Below are 12,596 nucleotides of genomic sequence, written 5' to 3' on the forward strand. Positions count from 1 at the left end.
GAAAGAAGGAGTAATCTGGAAGACAATTATAAAGTCTTTCCAAGGGACACTTATTTTGAAGTAGTGGAGTGGGTAAACGATTGATAAGGTAGACTGCGGTTTGGACGACATCATCCCAAAATTTAAGCGGAACCAAGGCATGATTAAGAAGAGCTAACGCAATTTCAATCACATGACGATATTTTCTCTCGACGGATCCATTTTGTTCAGGAGTGTGAGGACAAGAGACTCGATGGATGATGCCAGAGGAAGTAAGATGATAATGAAGTACTTGATACTCTCCACCCCAATCAGAATGAAGGGAGAGGATTTTACGATCAAAATAGTGCTTAACTTATTTTTGAAAGCAACAAAAAATATCAAAGAGATCAAACTTTTTTTCATAGGAAAAATCCAAGTAAACTTGCTGAAATTATCAATAAAAATAACATAATAAAGAAAACTTTGATTAGATAGAATAAGAGCAGGACCCCACACATCAGAGTGAATAATTTCTAAAGGAAAACTAGAAGTGAGAGAAGAAGACACAAAAGGTAATTTATGAGATTTTGTTTTCATGCAAGCTTCACATAAATTGTAACGACCACCCTTCTATCTACTCTCTAAGGTGAACGTTACTTATCTACTAACTATAAACTTCACTTAACTGGTGTTACTTTCTCTCATGTTAGCAATACATAAAATATTGAGGGAATAAAATCCAAACATGCAATCATGTAATAGCTGAAGTATGCAGAACCATGGTTCTTTAAAATTTTCTCACTAAACATACATCATGTAAGTAAATATAACATGCATTTCTAATTTTACAGCATGCTGGATTTCCAAAGCACCCTAAGGCAATTGAATAATATTGCTAACACTTACAACTAACATATTTAATCTTTTCTAAAGGAACGAATCAGCATAATGGTACTAACATTCTGATTGAACCACAGAAATAAAAGTAAACTCCGACAACTAATTAGAAAACACAACAGCAGCTATATCAAACATTCCAGAAATATCTAAACAGGATATTCTAGCAAGCTATAACAGTGTAGTAAGCTATACTAAATATTTCTAGAAAACTTAAAATTTTGACAGAGTATCCGTTGTTCAGCGTACCAAAATACCATGCCGACATCACATGCATTTATAACATAATTATACTAACAGAAACATATCAAAACTATAACTCAAGAAAACAATAAAGTGCTAACTTACTAACAATCACATCATAGCATGCAGTTTAAAACCAAAAGAAATCTCAAGGACCTAGAACAAATGATACAGTCTCAAATATTTTCACCAAAACTCAAAATAACTTTATAATATTCCCAGATCTCTCCCATAGCTCAGCTATCACACACCATCACCACCGACGTCTCCTTGTCGCCTTCCTCTATAACACTTTAGCTTTTCCTTTACTTTTATCTATATCTGCAGTAGGAGGAAAATAGTATCTATAAGCTAAAAGCTTAGTAAGTGCTATCTACTCACAAAAACTCGATAAGAAATGCATGTGCATAAAAGAAAACAGGAAATACATGCTCCACATGAAAATAGCAACTAAAACTAAATCATGCATCTCTAAAAGGAGCAACGGATTTAACTTGCTAAAATTTGCAACTTAGATAAAAGAACTTGTTCCATTTGTTCCCCAATTTATACTCTTATACTTTAAAATAATGTTCAACTTCTCTTGGGCCCGGCATTGTACCACTTAGCGCGCATTCTTAATAAGAATCGAGGTAGCTAATCCCGAAACTACTAAGATACTTCTAGGCCTTGTGCCTAGGGGCATCTTGGAGCCCATCCCTTGGACCTTGTGTCCGGTACATGCCCTTTAAAAGTAAAATACTTTTTTTTCTTTAAATACTTCTTATAATAAAATGCCTTGGCATTTATTTAATCACTCAGTGTGCTTTGATTCTAAATCCTGGAATTCAAGATCCATCTGTGACCTTGGTCTTGCTTTGCTTGTACTTCTCTCATATATACATTATATAAGAGATTCTAAAACCATTTGCCACTGATATAAACCAGTACATATGCAAAACCAAACTCCACAGTAATTAAAAAAAACTATATCACTGGTATGTATCAGTATATGCTCAAAACAGAACTCAATAGCCAATAAAAACTACATGGTCATAGAGAATAAATTTAGTCAGGCTCACGGCAGCAGAAATTTCCAATTAACAAGCTTGTAAAACTAATTTATTGTTGAATCTTAACAATCTTTTAGGCATGCTGTAACTTGAAGGAAATATACTACTTAGACATGCATAAAATGTAGGGTAGTTACATCTAAGTAGGCATGCTGTAAAAATCAAGGGAGACCATCAAATTTCTGTCCGTGCACTAAAAAAAACCACAAAGAATTGGAACCAAAGCTTAAACTAAATTGCTAGAGCAAAGGTCAAAATCCAAAACCATATGCTAGAATGAAAGCTGCTATTGTTCAACAAAATGCAAAACAAAACCCCGAGAGCTACTCCTACCGCAGGTGAGAAGCACTTACATCGGGTTCTTGGACTTACAACCGAAGGGAAATGCTCTAGGGTTTCGGTGGAGCTTCGATTCTATCGGTTCCTTGTATTTCCCGAGTTCTCCTTGTCGGAATGGTCACCCACGGGTGAAAACCGGCCGGAAAAACCCTTCGCCGACGCCGGAGGAAGGAAACCCTAGCCTTGGCTGCGGTTTTGCCCGAGAGAAGAATCGCGCTGTCGGGAGAGAAAAAGAGAGGAAAAGCTTAGGTTTAGGTCACGGGAAAAACACTTAACCCTTTATAACTTAGTTTTAATTCGATTCCAACTATGCTTTAATTTATTTCTCCCCATACTTAGTTAACAAAGCCCATATAGCTCAGCTGGTTGAGCCGGTCCGGTTGGGTCAGTCCGACCCGAGGTCGCGGGTTCGAGCTTCGGTTTTGACAAATTTTTTGTCAACTTCCTTTCGTTTTGTAAAAATATCAAACGACCTCCAAAAATTACGTAAAAATACTCTAAAAATTCCTAAAAATCTCTAGAATATTTTAAAAGTATTTCCAAATATTTCTATGGACATTTGGAACTCGAAATAAGAAAAATTGGGTCGTTACAATTCCCCATACCTTATAAAAAGTTCATCCTCGAACTTAGAATAGTTCCGGATATTTCTGTCTCATACTGTCCTCCCGCTCCCAAGTGACTTCCTCGTGCTTCTGGTTCTGCCAGACGACCTTCACTAGTGGTACTTCTTTGCTTCTTAGTCTCTTGACTGCTCTGTCCACTATCTGTGTAGGTCTACTCTCAAAACTAAGATCCTCTTGGATCTGCACTGACTGAGGCTCAATCACTTGGCTAGGGTCATGGAGGCACTTCTTTAACATGGAGACATGAAACACATTATGTATTGCTGACATGTCTTGTGGTAAATCCAGCTTGTAAGCTACCTTCCCAATCCTGTCTGTAATCAGGTAAGGTCCTACATAGCGAGGACTTAATTTTCCCTTCTTGCCAAATCTCATCACTCCCTTCATAGGAGCAACTTTGAGAAAAACTGAATCTCCTACTTGAAATTCCAGTGGCCTACGGCGTGTGTCAGCATAACTCTTCTGTCTACTCTCAATCTTCTGTCTGATCTTCTGAATAGCCTGAGTAGTCTCATCTATCAGCTCTGTCTGAATGCCCAGCTCTACTTCCATTTCTTTCCTTTCACCTACTTCTTGCCAGCAAATGGGTGATCTGCATTTCCTGCCATACAGCACCTTGTAAGGAGCCATCTTGATGGTGGCCTGATAGCTGTTGTTGTAGGCAAATTCAGCTAAGCACAGGTACTTGCACCAACTTCCCTTGAAATCTAGTGCACATATCTTCTAGAATCTGGTTTACTCGCTCTGTCTGTCCATCAGTCTGAGGATGAAAAGCTGTGCTGAACTTGAGTTTGGTGCCTAGTGCAGTCTGAATACATTCCCAGAAGTGAGAGGTGAAGCGCCCATCTCTATCAGAAACAATAGATTTAGGAACTCCGTGAAGTCTGATCACCTCTTTAACATACAACTGTGCCAACTGCTCTATAGAGTGAGACACCTTGATGGCTAGAAAATGGGCAGACTTGGTCAATCTATCCACTATTACCCATATTGCATCATATCCATTCGTAGTTCTCGGGAGACCTGTTATGAAGTCCATAGAGATGTCTTCCCACTTCCACTCTGGTATAGGAAGAGGTTGTAGAACTCCTCCTGGTCTCTGGTGTTCTGCTTTGACCCTTTGACATGTCAGGCAGGTACTGACATATTTAGCTACATCTCTTTTGAGTTCAGACCACCAGAACCTCTGTTTCACGTCTTGGTACATCTTGGTAGAACCAGGATGCATGGAGTACGGTGTATTATGGGCTTCTTCTAGAATCTTCTTTCTCAGCTCTTCATCATTGGGAACACAAAGGCGACTTCCCTGATAAAGAATTCCACTGTCTGATACTCGAAATTCTGAATTTCCTTCTTCTTGTATCCCTTGCTTGATCTTTTGGATATCTGGATCTTCACTTTGCTTCTTCTGTATATCCTCAAGCAGGGTTGACTCTAGAGTCAATGCAGAGAGTTGCCCATAAATAATTTCAAGTCCGAAACCTGACAACTCCTTCTGCAGTGGCAGGGCTAATGATGACAAGGACATCAGGGATGCACTAGATTTTTTGCTTAGTGCATCTGCCACTTTATTAGCTTTACCTGGATGGTAGAGGATTTCACAGTCATAATCTTTGACCAACTCTAACCACCTACGCTGTCTCATGTTTAAGTCCTTCTGAGTGAAGAAGTACTTAAGACTTTGATGGTCTGTGAAGATTCTGCACTGGACTCCATACAGGTAGTGTCGCCAGAGTTTCAGTGCAAAGACCACAGCTGCCAGCTCAAGATCATGAGTGGGGTAGTTCTTCTCGTAGTCTTTGAGTTGCCTGGAAGCATAAGCTATAACTTTTCCTTCCTGCATGAGTACAGCTCCTAAGCCCATCTTGGAAGCATCACTGTAGATGTCAAAACTCTTGTCACTCTCTGGAACTGTCAGAATGGGAGCACTGGTCAGTCTCTTCTTTAGCTCTTGAAAACTCTGCTTACATTTATCTGACCATTCAAACTTCTTGTTCTTTCTGGTGAGGGCTGTAAGTGGAGAGGCTATTCTGGAAAAGTCTTCCACAAATTTCCTATAATACCCAGCTAAACCAAGGAAGCTTCTGATCTCCCTGGAATTCTTGGGTCTCCTCCAATTGCTGACCACTTCTACTTTGGCTGGATCCACTTGAATACATTCTTTAGAAATTATGTGGCCTAGAAACGCCACCTGCTCCAACCAGAACTCGCACTTTGAGAATTTAGCATAGAGCTGCTTTTGCTAAAGGGTCTGCAGAACTATTCTCAAGTGCGTGTCATGCTCCTCTGGGGTTCTGGAATAGATTAGAATGTCGTCAATGAACACAATGACAAATTTGTCAAGGTATTCTCTGAACACTCTGTTCATCAGGTCCATGAAAACCGCTGGTGCATTAGTCACACCAAAAGGCATGACTACAAACTCGTAGTGTCCAGATCTGGTCCTGGAAACTGTTCTAGGTGTATCACTTTCTTTCACTTCCAACTGATGATACCCAGAGCACAGGTCTATTTTAGAGAATACTATTACCCTTTTTAGCTGATCATATAGATCATCTATTCTGGAATGAGGGTACATGTCCCTAACTGCTACTTTGCTCAGCGCTCTAAAATCTATGCACATTAGCATGGATCTGTCTTTCTTCTTAACGAACAACTCTGGAGTTTCTCGGGGTGAATGACTAGGGCGGATGAAACCCTTGTCAAGTAACTCCTGAAATTGTTCTTGTAGTTCTTTCAGCTCTACTGGAGACATCCGGTACGGAGCTTTTGAAATTGACTCCACTTCTCTGTTGGGAGGTAGTCCAGGTAGTCCTTCTGGAAATACCTTTGGATACTCACAGACTACCCGAACATCTTCCTGCTTAGGTCTTTCTTGTTATCTTTGTCCTTCCAGTTCTGATTACTTGACTGGGTTCTCTGTTTCCCCACTATCTTGTCTCCTATCTTGACTGACTTGTGTTACGTTTGTTGTGCCTTATTGTTGTTCAGATAGTGCTCACTAATGCCCTGCTGACCAGCTCTTCATCAATCTATGGTCGGTGAGTTTCACTACTCACATTAGGCGTTATTTCTAGTCTCAGCATTAGGAACGTTAGTCTGACTCGTTCTTTCACTGTACTTACTTACTCTAGGCAAAGGCGAGCTAGCCTGTCGAATCTTTTGACCGCTTCTTCTACCGGTAGATCACCTTGTCTGAATTCTATAAGCTTCTCATACTGTTTATTGGTGATCCGTTGGCGGAAGACTTCTTAGTAAAACTCTATCTTAAAGTCAACCCAGTTCATCTGGTTGATTGCACTCTTACTCTTAACTCGCTCCCACTACATACAAGCATCTCCAGATAGGCAGAAAGAGGCACACTTAATGGTATCAACCTTCTCGACTTCTGGTCAGTCAAGAAGCTCCATTGTGCTCTCAAATGTCTTGAACCAAACCTGGGCATCCCAGGGCTCAGTCGTTCCTGAGAAGCTTTCTGGTTTCAGCTTCAGCCACTGGATGAGATATGCTTCTTGTCTTTTAGATGCTGTGGCGACTTCCAGGGCAGCTGATGGGACTTCAGTCACCACTGGGGTCTCCACATTAATGGTTGGGGGAGTGGGAGGAGCTGGCTTCAGATTGGCCATTAGATTGGCAATCACTTGCTGCTGTTCGCTACTTGTCTCTGAAGTTGAGCAACAACTTCAAAGAGAATAGGCCCAGGGATTCTGGACTCTTCGTTCTCCTGATCTTGGTTCTTAGTATAAACGGTACGGGGATGTCCTCTTCTTGACATCCAATTATGCAGAGAAAAAGGCTAAATAGCTTCTCTAACCCTTTCTAATCATATATATATATATGAATAAAGAAAAGGGAAACAAAATCTTCTATCTTACTTAAGCATTCAGAAACAACTATTCTATACTGCAGTTAATAATAAGGAAAGCAGAATAAAGAAAGAATTTAAATACTTTCTTACTTGGAGACGGTAAGGATGATGCTGATGTGTGTGTGATGCTGGAGAATGGAACACTGCTCTGATACCAACTGTAACGACCACCCTTCTATCTACTCTCTAAGGTGAACGTTACTTATCTACTAACTATAAACTTCACTTAACTGGTGTTACTTTCTCTCATGTTAGCAATACATAAAATATTGAGGGAATAAAATCCAAACATGCAATCATGTAATAGCTGAAGTATGCAGAACCATGGTTCTTTAAAATTTTCTCACTAAACATACATCACGTAAGTAAATATAACATGCATTTCTAATTTTACTGCATGCTGGATTTCCAAAGCACCCTAAGGTAATTGAATAATATTGCTAACACTTACAACTAACATATTTAATCTTTTCTAAAGGAATGAATCAGCATAATGGTACTAACATTCTGATTGAACCACAGAAATAAAAGTAAACTCCGAAAACTAATTAGAAAACACAACAGCAGCTATATTAAACATTCCAGAAATATCTAAACAGGATATTCTAGCAAGCTATAACAGTGTAATAAGCTGTACTAAATGTTTCTAGAAAACTTAAAATTTTGACAGAGTATCCGTTGTTCAGCGTACCAAAATACCATGCCGACATCACATGCATTTATAACATAATTATACTAACAGAAACATATCAAAACTATAACTCAAGAAAACAATAAAGTGCTAACTTACTAACAATCACATCATAGCATGCAATCTAAAACCAAAAGAAATCTCAAGGACCTAGAACAAATGATACAGTCTCAAATATTTTCACCAAAACTCAAAATAACTTTATAATATTCCCAGATCTCTCCCATAGCTCAGCTATCACACACCATCACCACCGACGTCTCCTTGTCGCCTTCCTCTATAACACTTTAGCTTTTCCTTTACTTTTATCTATATCTGCAGTAGGAGGAAAATAGTATCTATAAGCTAAAAGCTTAGTAAGTGCTATCTACTCACAAAAACTCGATAAGAAATGCATGTGCATAAAAGAAAACAGGAAATACATGCTCCACATGAAAATAGCAACTAAAACTAAATCATGCATCTCTAAAAGGAGCAACGGATTTAACTTGCTAAAATTTGCAACTTAGATAAAAGAACTTGTTCCATTTGTTCCCCAATTTATACTCTTATACTTTAAAATAATATTCAACTTCTCTTGGGCCCGGCATTGTACCACTTAGCGCACATTCTTAATAAGAATCGAGGTAGCTAATCCCGAAACTACTAAGATACTTCTAGGCCTTGTGCCTAGGGGCATCTTGGAGCCCATCCCTTGGACCTTGTGTCCGGTACATGCCCTTTAAAAGTAAAATACTTTTTTTTTCTTTAAATACTTCTTATAATAAAATGCCTTGGCATTTATTTAAGCACTCAGTGTGCTTTGATTCTAAATCCTGGAATTCAGGATCCATCTATGACCTTGGTCTTGCTTTGCTTGTACTTCTCTCATATATACATTATATAAGAGATTCTAAAACCATTTGCCACTGATATAAACCAGTACATATGCAAAACCAAACTCCACAGTAATTAAAAAAAACTATACCACTGGTATGTATCAGTATATGCTTAAAACAGAACTCAATAGCCAATAAAAACTACATGGTCATAGAGAATAAATTTAGTCAGGCTCACGGCAGCAGAAGTTTCCAATTTAGAAGCTTGTAAAACTAATTTATTGTTGAATCTTAACAATCTTTTAGGCATGCTGTAACTTGAAGGAAATATACTACTTAGACATGCATAAAATGTAGGGTAGTTACATCTAAGTAGGCATGCTGTAAAAATCAAGGGAGACCATCAAATTTCTGTCCGTGCACTAAAAAAAACCACAAAGGATTGGAACCAAAGCTTAAACTAAATTGCTAGAGCAAAGGTCAAAATCCAAAACCATATGCTAGAATGAAAGCTGTTATTGTTCAACAAAATGCAAAACAAAACCCCAAGAGCTACTCCTACCGCAGGTGAGAAGCACTTACATCGGGTTCTTGGACTTACAACTGAAGGGAAATGCTCTAGGGTTTCGGTGGAGCTTCGATTCTATCGGTTCCTTGTATTTCCCGAGTTCTCCTTGTCGGAATGGTCACCCACGGGTGAAAACCGGCCGGAAAAACCCTTCGCCGACGCCGGAGGAAGGAAACCCTAGCCTTGGCTGCGGTTTCGCCCGAGAGAAGAATCGCGCCGTCGGGAGAGAAAAAGAGAGGAAAAGCTTAGGTTTAGGTCACGGGAAAAACACTTAACCCTTTATAACTTAGTTTTAATTCGATTCCAACTATGCTTTAATTTATTTCTCCCCATACTTAGTTAACAAAGCCCATATAGCTCAGCTGGTTGAGCCGGTCCGGTTGGGTCAGTCCGACCCGAGGTCGCGGGTTCGAGCTTCGGTTTTGACAAATTTTTTGTCAACTTCCTTTCGTTTTGTAAAAATATCAAACGACCTCCAAAAATTACGTAAAAATACTCTAAAAATTCCTAAAAATCTCTAGAATATTTTAAAAGTATTTCCAAATATTTCTATGGACATTTGGAACTCGAAATAAGAAAAATTGGGTCGTTACCTAAATGAGAAGAGGAGGCTAAAGAAATTGGTAAACCATACTGGTTAATGATATTCTGAATAACACATAGAGACGGATGACCAAGACGTGCATGCCAAGGGAATTTATCAGTGTGTTCTCCAACAAACGCATTAGTATAGGTGGGCTGAAGATGATAAAGGTCGTCTTTAATATTTTCTCGGAGTAGAATATTTTCTGTTGTGGGATCCTTCACAAGACAATGATGAGGATGAAATTCAAAGAACACATTATTATCAAGAGCAAACTAACGAATGGAAAGTAAATTTTTAGTAATAGAAGGAACATGAAGAGTGTTGCGCATACGAAAAATACGACCATATGAATGAAAGGATGTGTTTCTAATGTGAGCAATTTACAAACCTAAGCCATTGCCTAATTGTATCATGTCAGGTCCATGATAAGGTGAATCTTCTGTGAGAATATAATACTTCGGTGTAACATGATGAATTGCTCCAGAATCCGGATGCCATCTTGGGGTTTCAGGAACTGATGACGTTGCATTAGGAGGGATGGAGAGTGAAAATTCTCCAGAATTAGATAATTGAGTACTAGATTGCCAAGATGAGAGAGAGGGTCGACATGATGATACAGGTCCTCCTAAAAAATTTGAATCATATCTTTTATAACAATTTTAAGCATAATGACCATAATTGAAGCAAATCTGACAGCGTCCTCGACCTCGACCTCTACCTCGACCTCGACTCCGGCCTCGACCCTGGCCTCGGAAACCTCCAAACTGATTTTGGTGATCATATTGGGGAGGAGGCTGATTATGTTGATCAGGTTGTAGAGCCTTGCTAATCATGTGTGCTGATAAAGATAGAGAATCTGACATCCTTTGAGATTGTATTTGTAGACGCCTTTCATGAGAGGATAACATACCATGAAGCGTTTTAAGTGATACTTGATCCATGCGAGTCGTCATACTGGGAACAAAGCTATCATATTGAGGACCTAAACCTGCAAGAACATACATTAATAGTTCTGGATCAGAGACTGGATGTTCAATTGCAGCTAGGTTATTGGCAATGATCTTGATTGATTGCATATAGTCATTGATGGAGGCATCTTCTCATTGTACAGACTATAATTGTAGACAAAGTTGAAGAACTCATGCTTGAGAGTGAGATGCAAAAGAATGATCAAGAGCTTCCCAAACATGGCATGAAGTGTTGAGCCCAACGGGCATAGGAAGTATAGACTCAGTAATTGATGAAATTAACCAAGTCAAGACTAATTGATCCTTCTTAAACCAAATAGTATAGGATGGATCATCTTTTTGAGGTGGGGATAAACTACCATCAACATGACCAAGTAAATCATGAACACAAAGTAAAGGAAGAAATTGTAATTTTTATATTAAATAATTATCATGGTCAAGTTTAACGGAGAAAGAAGGAACCATAGGAATTGAAAAAGAGGCATTTTGTGATGATGAAGAGATTTCAATAGACTCGAGAGACATTTTTTTTCTCGACTTTTTTTCTCTCACTTTTTTTTTCTCGATTTTTTTAATCCAACCGAATAAAAATCTTAAGAGCAAAACATGAAAGCGAACAGATACGCCAACCAAAATCTAATTTTTTTTCTTTCAATGCAGAGAATCAAAAGCCGAACTAGTAGAAGAAAAAAAATTTGTTACTGTAGTTGTCGAAGTTCTCGAGGTTGCAGCACAAAACTGGCAAGAAAGGACGTTGGCGATGAGATTGCAAGATGTTGCTGGAGCACGCTGATCTTTAGGTTGCTCCAAGTTGCTGTTGTGCTCCAAAATGTTCACGTTGTTGCTGACTAATGTTGTAGAAATCCGGTGTTGGAATTGAGGCGCTGGAAGAGGAATTAAAGAAGGAAGAAGCTAAATTTTGAGGGAAGATAAGGAAAAGGAAGGATCATGACTCTGATACCATGTAAAAATCAATAGGTAGAGGAAAGAAATAAATAAAGCTTTTTGATAATCTTATTACTAAAACCAATAGACTTATTTATACAAATTATTCAAAATAATAATGGAAAGATTAAATAAGGCATACAATCATAATAATTATAAACTTGGAAATATTATTTTTCCTATTTGATTCATGTCGATCTTGATTGTGTGCTAAATATAATAAATCCCAATTGATTGAAATCAATTAGAGATGATTTTTATTATTGTCATTACCACCCTCCAGCTCACAGGGATTTGATCAACATAGAGGACAATTCAACCTCACATTCTTCCTGGTCCTAGTGACTTCATCAACGTTCTAGATAGCTCACCGATGGCTCGTTCTTCGAGGGGTCTTAGTGTAGGATTAGATGACATCTAATACTCAATCCGAATATGATATTCTTAAGAGAAAGTCAAATCACATCGGATGAGAGTTTGAGATGTTGATTAATCCTAAGAACCTCGACAAAATTAAATATAAGTTGTGTGAAAAAATGATGTCGAGGGGAGTGTATAGGATGAAGGAATACATAGGAAATATACTTGGAAATGTAGCTGGTTGTTGAAAAGCATCTCAAGAAGATAAAAATAAGTACAAACATGCTATTTTAGAAAGGATAAATAAAAAAATAAAATAATAGAAGAACAATGTTGTAGAGTAGAGGTGACTATTTTCCTAGACGAAGAAAAAGGTCCTGAAATTGAAGGAATAGATAGAATTAAAAAACCTCTTCCACTTCGACCCATGGATAGATATGCATCGGTAATTGCTCTAGAAAATATACGTTCAAGTGGGAGTAAAGTGCTTCGATAAAAAAATATATAAATGAGGCTCTTTTCAAAGAGATAACTCAACAAGTTCAACAATATGTTGGGAGAGGGGTTAATGAAAATGGAATTCCATTTAATACTATTGATAATGATAGCTTCAAGCAACTAATGAAGGTAGTGGGTTAATTTGGACTAGGATTCAGGACTCCAACTCAATATCA

This window comes from Zingiber officinale, chromosome 9A, assembly GCF_018446385.1.
Source record: "Zingiber officinale cultivar Zhangliang chromosome 9A, Zo_v1.1, whole genome shotgun sequence".
Lineage (NCBI taxonomy): Eukaryota > Viridiplantae > Streptophyta > Magnoliopsida > Zingiberales > Zingiberaceae > Zingiber > Zingiber officinale.